General features: G+C 31.0%; 1 long non-coding RNA gene across 4 annotated transcripts; it reads left to right on the top strand.

Moving 5' to 3' along the window:
* The first annotated feature begins 7265 nt into the window (after positions 1-7265).
* Positions 7266-11762, top strand: LOC101244670 (uncharacterized). 4 transcript variants are annotated; one of them, XR_011221655.1, is made up of 5 exons: positions 7266-7663; positions 9275-9361; positions 9573-9908; positions 9981-10094; positions 11529-11762. It is a non-coding gene; the product is annotated as an uncharacterized lncRNA (long non-coding RNA). The 4 variants fall into 4 exon arrangements; XR_011221656.1 differs by having other exon boundaries at positions 7337-7663; positions 9582-9908; XR_011221654.1 differs by lacking the exon at positions 9275-9361.
* The last annotated feature ends 8 nt before the right edge of the window (positions 11763-11770 follow it).

The following is an 11770-nucleotide window of genomic DNA, read 5'->3' as shown; positions in this document are numbered from 1 at the left end:
GATCCTAGAGTCTAGTTTGGAGAGTCTAAGCAGTGAAAATAAGTGCAAGCCTATGGCTTTGAGCACTAACTGTACTTGAAATTACTTCTAAGCGTAAGTAATTTTTGTACTTAAAACGATGCTTATTTTGTAAAAACGGAGGATTTCGTTTGAAGTGAAGGAACTAGTTACATTGTTGGAGAATTGTTACCTTGGTGATAGGAGAACAATGAAAGTGGTTGTTTAGTGGTCGATTAGTGTCATGTTATGATCCGCACGAGTTAGCTTTTCAAGTCTGAGACATAGATCTGCACTCAAAAAAAGGGAGAGTCGGGATAGATGGCAATGTGATTGCTTGGGTTTGAATTGCCTGCTTCTATACAAGTGTCGTTCAAAGTCGTAGTATGTTGCTTGAGGACAAACAATGAATTTAAGTTGAGGGTGTTGATATACCATGAGTTACGGGATGTCTAATGCATTTTACTTAAGAGTTGTGTGTGACTAGATCCTTTTTGTATTGCTTTTGATGGTTTTGTATCATGTTTTGAAGGAAAGACGTTTAGGCGTGAAGTTATAGAAAAAGACAAAAATAGTGCAGAAAAAGTCATTTATAAAGGCAATCGACGGATCATAGATCCATTGACGCCCCGTAGATAGGTATCATAGATAGACAACTCAGACATTGGATGAAATCAGGGAAATCTGACCAAGTGTAGAACCACGGCGAGCTTTGATGGTCCATCGATCGATTGACGGGCTATACTGGTAAACCATAGAATGAGGTTACGAGGGTTGCAGTACCTGATTTTCGAAAATTCTAACTATGGATTCACGGAGGGGCATTGACGAAGCGTCAATTGATTGACAGGCGTACTGGTGGTCCGTCGTTTGATTCAAAGAGGGTAGATTTTGGAGGCTGAAATAGTTTCTAAGTCCTGATAGATGGAAGGGACTTACGAACCGTAGATCCACTGACAGTCCGTAATTTAGTATCATAGATTGAAGACGTGTGCCTGAACAAACTTTCCTTATTTTATTTTCCTTTTTAATTAGGAGTTTGTTTTCTATAAATAGGGGATAAAACCTCTTTATGGGTTGGCTACTAGTTATTATTCTAGTTTGAGACAAGGGAAGTCATTTTCCTTAGATTTGAGGAAAATGAATTGATTTGGAAAACATTTAGCCCAACCAAACATGAGAAAATTTAAAAATATTTTACTTCATACCAAACACATCCTTATTGTTTTTACAGTTGTAAAAAGTTACAAATAATAATTGGAGGTAAATTGATTAACCTAATAAGTAATTAAAGTATAATAATGTTTCGTAGTTACAGAGTAGCTAAATTATTGGTAGGTTATAAAATAGTTATCCAAAACATTTTGGGTAAATTAACAACAAACTATTTTTTTTTAAAAAAGCTCAAATCAACTATGTGATAAATTTTTGTGTGTGTTGCATGTGTCCCATGCAAATAGTATATAAAGTATGAATTATATTGGAATTAAAGTGTAATGAGTGATACCAAATTTAATGTGAAAAAATACAATCTAAAATTAATGTGCAATTAGTTTGTTGATCGACAAGTGATTAGATATGCTCTAGATCTTCAAACGTGAACAATTAACACTTTCTTGTAAATAATATTTTCTATTCATGTTTCACTTCGGTGATTAGATTGCTAGGACTAACTATTAACATTTTTTTGTTATTAATTCAGAAAATGAGCAACTTTAGTTAACTACAATTAATTTTGTGAACCAATAATCTAAGGAACTTAAATGAAAAGGATTATAACGGTAAATTAAGCCTAGTGAGAAAATCCAACTTCACTAATTCAAGAAGGCTCATAAGAAGGCAAAAGTCTTGGCAACAGACAAGAATAAGGGAAAATATATATTTGGTCAACCATGATGATATCATGAAAAACTCTCGTAAGTGGGTAAATGAACCTTGCAATGACAAGTCCATCATAAGAAGGCAAACATGGACAAGCCCAAGGACCTTTATCGATAGTGAGTTAAAAGGACTCTCTAACTAGGGAAAAAAGATGAATTTACCCCCGAACTTTGCTAAATGGTATTTATATGCCCTAAGTTGTACATTGGGTCCATCTCAACCCCTGCCGCCCAATTATCGCTACACACATGCCCCACTCACTAACAGACCCCTCATTTTGTACACGTGTCTTAACCATAATCAACTACCCGTTTAATCATTATTTTTAACCCATAAATTAACAATCCGCCCCATAAACTCGACCAACAATTAAAAGATCCACCTGACCCACAACCAAATAACCCTTTATTTTTTTTGTAAGGAAATATCATTGATTCCTTGCTTATTAAAAAAAGGAGAAATAAAAAAAAATCATCTGGATTAACTCAATGCCTTTTTCCTAAACTTTCAAACAACAACAATTAATCAACCTCTTTCAACAACACAAATAGATTGTAAGAATATGTTCATTCTGGTGCAAAATTAAAATAAAAAACTTTCCAACAAAAACCACAAATTTAGTTGGTTAAAGATGAAGCTCGTTGTTGGTTTTTTCTCCGTCGTTGGAATCTATTTGTTGTTGACTATATTGTTTACTAATTTTACCAAACTTTAATTTTGTTGGAGCTTGAATCTCGCGATTAATGGCGGAACTCAAGAAAAATGAAAACCCAATTCAAAGATTGAAGCTTATAGGTCAATGGTGATAGTATTTTTAAACCGTTTTAACAACAACAAATCAATTTAAGTTCAAATTTTCTTATTTGATTGCAAACCCCCTTTTCTTGAAGCTTTGTCCTGCAATAGTGGTAGTATTTTCAATCCCTTTCAACAATGATAAATCGATTTAAATTCAAAAAAAAAATTCTATTGAAGACTCACTTTTAAGCCTAAAGTTTTATCCATCAATGGTGGTAGTATTTTCAACCCCATTCAACAACAATTAAAATGGATATTTTTTTTTTACTGAAAATTTGACTTACAGCAACACTTATGTAGCAATAGTTATACAGTCGTAGCACTAGCTAACTTATGACAACGGTTTTAGCTATTGCCAAATATCCTTGATCTAATAGAAGAATTCTTAAAATGAATTGTTGTATCATCGCTATAACTGTACCTATAGAGATTATAGGGACTTTTCAAAAAAGTGACAATAAAGTTTCAAAATAAATGGGTAGTAACATAAGTCTTAAGTATTGGGTGTAGGTGACAATTATGTGATTAATAATTAAGAATTGTGGAGTTGCCCTCAAGTTTATAAGTTGACAGTTTGGTCCACTGAATGAAGGGTAAAAGGGTAAATTGATTAAAACCTAATTTAACCAATTTTGGTGGGAATTAAAATTGGGGGAAGCCACCAGCAAGCTGTATCAAAAAGGGAAAATAAAATATTTTCCCCTACCTATCGTCATATTTTTTTTCTTCCTCTTCTTCTTCGTCTTTCTTGTTTTTATTCTCGTTCTCTTTATCTTTTTCTTCTTCTTTTCGTACATTATTGGTCTTGGTTGCTAGTCCTTGAGCTTTCTTCTTTTCATCTTCTTGAATCATATTTAACTAATTTAATCAATGGATTAGATTTTGGTGCTCTCAATTAAAATAACTTCATAAATGATTTGGGTCACACACCATTGTTTTGGTATGTAAAATTAATAGTTCTTTGAAATTATTCATCATCATTTGGGCACCTGCAAATTTTTCAATAATTTGCATTCGCGTTTCCAACAGATAGTTATATGTTGCAACAATTGACTATTCAAACAAATTATAGCCATTTGTAGCAACAGAAAGGTTATTTCAATAGCAACAGAATTAACAGATGTTGCAACATATAACTTACACAAGCTGCAACATATAAGCTAGACATGTAACAACATATGACTTGCATGTCTCAATCGACATGATAGTTATATAATATCATTGTAAATCATTGTTTTAAGTGTTATATCATATTTTTATTGCCTAATTATGGTTTAAGTAATAAAATTTTGTCCAATTTGACATTTTTTTCATCCCTAAATTGCTCAATTTATCGATTAAGTCATTCTTGAAGTGACATGTATGGCAACATATGCACGTTCTGTTGGGAAAATTGCAAGAGAAATGTCATATGTGGCAACGTGTATATATATATATATATATATATATATATATATATATATATATATATATATATATATATATATATATATATATATATATATATATCAAGAAAATAACCTTTTGGGGGTTAATTCAATTAAATGATCATCTAATTCAACATGTAACACTTATATATAGTCCTATAACATGTCTAAGTACAAAAGTATGGTCTAATACAACAACCTTCATCAATTCTATCAATTATTTTTACAAAGACTATCATTTACTACTAGTTCATCATACAATGACCAAGTAACTACATCTGATAGTTATATAATACCCTTGTAAATCATTGTTTCAAGTGTTATATCAAATTTTTATTGCTTAATTATGGTTTAAAGTACTAAAATTTTGTCCAAGTTGACATTCTTTCATTCATAAATCGCTCAATTTATCGATTAAGTCATCCTTGAGTGACATATGTGGCAACATATGCATGTTCTGTGGGAAAAATGGCAACACAAATGTCATATGTGGCAATATATGTATATCATAAAATGATCTTTTGGGGTTAAGTCAATTGAATTGTCACCTAATTCAACATGTAACACTACTATATAATCCTATAACATATCAAAGTACAAAATTATGGTCTAATACAACAACCTTAATCAATTCTAACAATTATTTTTACAAAGACTGTGATTTACCACTAGTTAATCATACAATGATCAAGTAACTATATATGATAGCTATATAACACCCTTATAAATCGTTATTTCAAGTGTTTTAACATATTTTTATTGCTTAATCATGTTTCAAAGTACTAAAATTTGGTCCAATTTGATATTTTTCCATTCATAAATCATTCAATTCATCGATTAACCCATTCTTAAAGTGACATATGTGGCAACATATGCATGTTCAGTTGGAAAAATTGCAATAGAAATGTTATATGTGGCAATATATGTATATCATAAAATGGTCTTTGAGGGGCTAATTCAATTAAATTGTCACCTATTTCAACATGTAACACTAATATATAGTCCTACAACATGTTTAAGTACAAAATTATAGTATAGTATAACAATCTTTCTCAATTCTATCAATTATTTTTATAAAGGTTATCATATCACTAGTTCATCATAGAATGATCAAGTAAATTCATATGATAGTTATATAACATCGTTGTAAATCGTTGTTCCAAGTGTTATAGCATATTTTTATTGCTTAATTATGGTCCAAAGTACTAAAATTTTATTGGATTTGACATTTTTTCATTCCTAAATCGCTCAATTATCGATCAAGTTAACCTTAAAGTGACATGTGTGACAACATATGCACGTTTTGTTGAAAAAATTGCAACAGACATGTCATATGTGCCAACATGTACATCTTAAAATGTACTTTTTACGAGATAATATTTCAAAAGGAATAACAACATAACCATCCTACAAACAAATAAGTGATAAAAACCACTAAAAAGTCTTGATTTAATACCAATAACTATTATATTTTATATTAGAAGATATAAACAATAAACTATAAATGATGAGGGCAACAACGCCTTTGTTGTAGAAGAAAATCGCAACATATTATCACTGATGTTGTGAAAAACATAACAACAATTTGAATTATGAAGAAATAATGGAACGAGAGAAAGGAAAGAGAGAAAAGAAAACGAAAATTAGTAAAAATCAATTAAATTTGAAATATGAAACAAAACGATCTTTTTATACCTTTTTATTTTTTTAATTCTCTTTTATAATTCATAGTATGACATCTGTTGCCACATATATCCTTTCTGTGAGGTAAATGCAGATAATTTTATAATTTTTTACAACAAATGTTATATATGTTGTCACACACACCACATTGGTAACAATAAAATGTTGACATATACCTCCTTTCTGTGACATATGTTGCCACATATCTTTTTTCTGTGACATATGTTGCCACATATCTTCTTTCTGTGACATATATTATTACATATCTTTTTTCTGTGACATATGTTGCAACATATCTTCTTTCTGTGACATATGTTGCCACATATCTTTCTTTTTATGACATATGTTGCCACATATATCCTTTCTGTTGGGGCACATGCAGACTGAGTTATTTTCATGGATGCAGTTTCTTATATCATTTTATCTACAAGGTAAATAAAAAAATATTTAGATTTTACAATTCATTATAAAATAACAATAGCAGTATGTTGCAACAGATGGATAGTCTGTTGCCATAAATTAAAATTATGTTGCCACATATGTACCTGCTGTTGCAACACATAAAATTTCTGTCGCAACATATAGATTTTATGTTGCAACAGATGAATCATATGTTGACATAATTATTGCAACATTTGAATCTTATGTGGCAACAGATGACCATTTTGTTGACATAAAGTGAGATGTAACAACATATGATAATTGTTTGTATATGCACCAGCATATCACTAAAATGTTACAACATACGCTAAATATTTCAAAAAATGAAATATATGTTAGACGCCTGAATAACACTATATTTCTAAAATCATATCTACAAAGGCCACAAAAAGAAACAATAGCAACAAAAAATGACTTTTCACTAAATGATAACAATACATGTACATTTTCTCAAAATAAGAATTTTTTTGAGTTGACTGATTTTTTTAAAAAAATAATAAATAATACACATCATTAAGTCGATTATTCAATTTTTATATCTACAGAACGTTTTATTGTTCATTAATCCAAGCAAAAAACATCAAAATTGTAAAATATTTTTTAAAAAAAAACTTACCAGTTGCTAGTCGAACGAGATTACGGTTCAGAAAGATGAGAGAGTAATGGAGGACTGAAGAGGAAGAGTAAAGAATGGAGCAAAAGAGTAACGACGAATTTCCGAATTTCTAAGGAAGAAGAAGAACAACCCCCAAGGGAGAAAGAAAAGAATAGAGAGAAGAGAGGAGGGAAGATGAAATTTTTTTTCTTTTTAAATGATTTAGTTTGAATTGTAAAAGTGTGCTTTTTTATATCTTATAAAAGATTAGAAAATTTCAAAAATATTAATTTGATCCAAAATTTAATTACATTTTAAAGAGGATTTGACCAGCTCATGGTCAATGTTCACCAAAAATAAAAACGAAACTTATTTGCACCTTATCATTAATTTTCTCGAGATTATATGGCTACAAATATTAGAATGTTGCAATCAATAACACTGTGGCAACAGTTATTTTAGGAAAAATATGGTGCTTCTGAATTTTATCCCTATGTTTCCCTCACTTAATTTTACAAAGAACCAAATATATTCTCTCAATTAAAAAATCTATAAGAAAAAACGCTATATTCCAGAAATTTTCAGCGATGTGAGGATACTCCACAAAACGACTAAGAAGCCCTATTACAGAAAATTTCAATCAAAGCGGCTATTTCAGAAATTTTCAGCGAAGCTTTTGATGAGGAAAACAACAGCGAACAACAATCACTTAGACTACAAATCTCTTGGACATCGAAGCTTTTGTTGAAACTCGTTGGTCCTCTTGGACATCGAAGCTTTTGTTGAAACTCGTTGGTCCTCTTGGACAGCTAGGTTCGACTTCAAATTCTTGCATATAAAGGTGAAAAATGCTTATGTCTTCGCTGCTAGTTCATGATTTCTAAGTCCCCATTGAATAATTTTTGAAAAATTCTAAAGATAAATAAATGGGTTAGTCTTAAATCTATGTTATTTATTCTAATGTAGGTAATGTATATACTTCCCATGTTTGACTCTATGATGTATAGTGAAACAGGAAAATAAAATACTTCTAAATTAAAGTTACAGTTGAGTATTTAGGGTTAAAGTTGAAGAAGATTTAGAGTTAAACTTGAGAGGATTTAGGGTTGAGTCAGGCTCTAGAATGAAAACATTAATGCTTTCTGGTTGTTTGTGTTATATGCAAGATGGCTCACTTGGGAGATCTAAAATAATTGCTTTGTACCGGTGCCTAATGACTTTAAGACGAGCTAAATTGTTATTGAATATGCCCTGTTATTGTTTAAGAGTTGCCTTGTCTTCATTGAAATGATTTTGATGGAAAATCTATGAGATTATAGTTATAAAATATTCCAATATTTATTTGTATTGCAAAAGACACAAAAGATACAAGAAGCCAGCCCTTGGTAAATTAGAAATGTAGATGAATCTGTTAGAAACCTTTATGTGTTCTCATCTCAGTGTCGCTGCCCATGAAAAGTTAACTCCTTTTGACCTCAACTCATTTTAGTCGGCATTTTGTTTTGACAATCTGAAGCTTACTGTCACCTTTTGTTATCATTCACTCGAATGGTTCTTTTCTTCTTTGATTTACTGTTGATGCCTAGTGATGGACTGTTTAGTTTCAAATTGAGGGTGTCTAAGTTGTTTGATGTATAAGCTATGCTCTTGTATTTGTTGTTGTTTTGTTAGTGTGTGAGATGACTTCAATCATTGGTTCCATTGAATGGTTTTCGTTAAGTAGTTTTAAGGAGTTATATATCGATCTATTTAAGTTTGGTTAGCATAATTTCTAGTTGTTTGGTTGCTTTATTGTTCCTCTAGTTCAGCTTTTGTGCTTGATTCCATTTACTTACCGGATTAATTTGAGTTATTGTCTTTCTCACGCCTGGTTGTGATATGTAGAGCTTCGTCTTTCTTTAACGAATTCCGATGAGTTGAAAGAGCATAGAATTTGGAGGTTGCGACTATTTACCTAGTTCCTTGACCTATTTTCTCATTGTATATGCCTAATTTAATTGCCTTCCGATCAGTAGTTTATGTGGTCCAGGAAGTATTGCTTTCAAGTAGGATGGAACTGATTTTATTGTTAAATTTTGATTTTGGCTTCCCCCATAAATATTTTGTCCTTTCTTCAAATATTAGAAATTATTTGGCTTGATCTTCCAGTAGTTTTGTTTGTGCTTAGTTCCCTGGAAATTTTACTTTAGATCAATTGGCTCTTAATATGGAGGGATTAATGTGTGTTGTGCGTGGCAGCAGTTGTTGTAGAATGTGTCGCATTCTCCTCCTTATCGTAGCATAAATGTTGAGATAATTTTGTTAGCTTTGCGAAAACTAATACTTTCTGGTTGTCTGTGCTATATGCAAGTTGGCCCACTAGGGAGATACAAAATATAATTCTATTTATGAATACATTAAATGGTTTACTAGAATCAAAATAAATATATTGATAGTTATTTGCTTGACGCAGTCTGTTGCATTGTGGTGTGACTACTTAAGTTTTGTTCAAGAGCATGACCGATCAGTTTGTACACTTTCTGCACCTGAAATTTCAAAGGTGTGAAATCTATTTGAGCGTGCCCTTATTTCTTCGTATAATATATGTTATTTTCTCTAATCTAGGTCTATCATATAATATATGTTGTTTTCTCCAAGCTATGTTTTTGTGTAAATTAAAATTTTGATACTAAATGTTGCAACAACATTTACTAGTAAGTGGGTCTACTCTTCCATACTTTTTAACTTCTTTAGTCCTATTTTTACACAAGTTGGAATAGTCATGAGTCAACAAGAACCTTCAAAAAGAAACACAAGAAGCAAAAAAACAAGACATTTGCTAAATCGGGATCATTATCATTCTTGGCAAATAAGAAACGGCGGTTATTGACAATAAATGAAATTGTTCAAGCTATAGAGTGCGAGAAAGGACATATGCTTAAATTAATAAGAGTACAACAAACAGTAGCCCCATAATCTGAAGCAAATAGACAATTCTATAGAGAAGCAGCATGTCAAGGAGCAGCCTGTCGGAGAGATACATTTCGATGATCAAGTGCAAATGAATTATGTCACTCCTTAAACAGATGATCAACCTAAAGAATAAGGTAATGTACAAGCTTAGAAACCTATTAAATGTATCCATGATTGCTAATTATATTTCTTGTATTTTCTTATAGCTGAATATGTAATTGCACAACTTAAGAATGCCGGATTAATTAATCCTATCATAATGGAAGCATTGTTCATTCCTTCACCAATAGAATCTACTTATGTTCAAGGGGCCGAGCAAGGTTGGTGTCACTAATTCTATGTTTTCACTTCTTCTTCTTCTTCTTCTCCTCTATTTCCTTTCTTTGTTTCGACTGTGTATTTTTCTATTGTGACTCTTTTTTCTTGTTGCTCTGTGACAGTTTTAGTTCAGAGACCTTAGGAATTGGTAATGCCCTGTTTTAATTCACAAACTTGAGGATCGGAATGCACTAATTGCCATCTACCTTAAATGAGTACACACATGAATTTTTTTTAATGAATATAGAGTGTTCAAATTTGAAGTTTAGGTATTTAATTATGCTAAATTGTGCATATTATTTTTGCGAAGGTTTTAGAGTCCGAAAATCTGCAGAATTTTTGCTAAAATATAGCATTAAAGCCGAAGTACTAGGAAAATGTGAATATGTTGTCATCTGCATCTTTAATGTGCTAAATTGTTGAGCTTATTTGTAGTGAAAGTATGCTGAAACAACAATATAGAAACTGCAGATAGAAAAATTTCGTCCATATTTAATGTGAAAGATGTACATAATATAGTCTAAAAGAAACAACTATAACATATATACAGTTTTGTCCCAATGGGAAGTGAAAATGACTTAAAGACTGTCAAAAGTAAAAACTATCTTCAACAGGAGACAAGGATAAACAACCATTTAAGCAATTGTACAGTAAGGAAAAAGGTCAATTATGATAGAGATGTGTACTGTACAATGGTTAAAATCAATGAAAGAGTTTGTAGAAACTTCAAAAGGATTTAGACTATTTTACAGATAATCACAATCTTCCAACTGATCATTAAGGTTGAATGGGAAAACATTTCGAATGAACATTTAATCGACAAAATTACAAAGGGAAATAATGTATTAAACATTCAATTCAAAGCATACACAAAAACAGGCTATGAAAACTTTCCAAAGGAACTTGGAATTCTCTGAGAGTGCTTATTGTTTATGCTTACAGCTTGTAAAGAAGGTTGTTGGTGTTGGTTCTGTAGCAATGAACCTTGTATTGTGAATTGTATGCTTGATATTTCATTGTATAAATCTTGAGTCATTTTATTATTGGTGATTAATGCATTGCCTTGTAAAAGCTGCGTATGGAAAAATTCGAACCATTTGATGTCTTCAAAATCAGTGGCTATCAAAGAAAGAAGAGCTCCTTTGCTATTTAATACTAGTACTGCTTCCATTATTTTTAGTGAAAGTGTGTTGAAACGTTACTATAGTAACTGCAGATAGAAAAATTTCATCCATATTTGAGGAATGTGACAGATGTACATAACATAGTCTAAAAAAAACAGCTATAACATATATATAGTTAAATGTTATTTGAGTTTATATATGTATGTCTTAGATATATAAAGTAATAACTTTGTAATATATGAGTATTGTGGATCCATTAAGCTTTTGCGAAAAAACTGCTAAATTATTTATATTTTTTCCAATTGTATGTAGGTGATGAAATTGAAGAAGGCGATGAAAGCAGTAGTGAAGACTTGACATAGGATCTGAATAGTCGATGTTAACTTACTAATGTTATAGAAATCTTTTATTTTTGAAGATTGGAATATGTGTGCATGTGTTTCACCTTTTTTTTGGTAAAAAAGTATTTGTATATTTTGCTTTTATTGATATTAGCCACATGGATCTTGAATCATAATTTTGGTTATGAACATTTCTTCTCGTGAACGATTTGT

Source organism: Solanum lycopersicum, chromosome 6 (assembly GCF_036512215.1).
Source record: "Solanum lycopersicum chromosome 6, SLM_r2.1".
In the NCBI taxonomy this organism is placed as follows: Eukaryota; Viridiplantae; Streptophyta; class Magnoliopsida; order Solanales; family Solanaceae; genus Solanum; species Solanum lycopersicum.
Note: the sequence above shows the minus strand (reverse complement) of the source record. Positions and strands in the feature narration are given on the sequence as shown.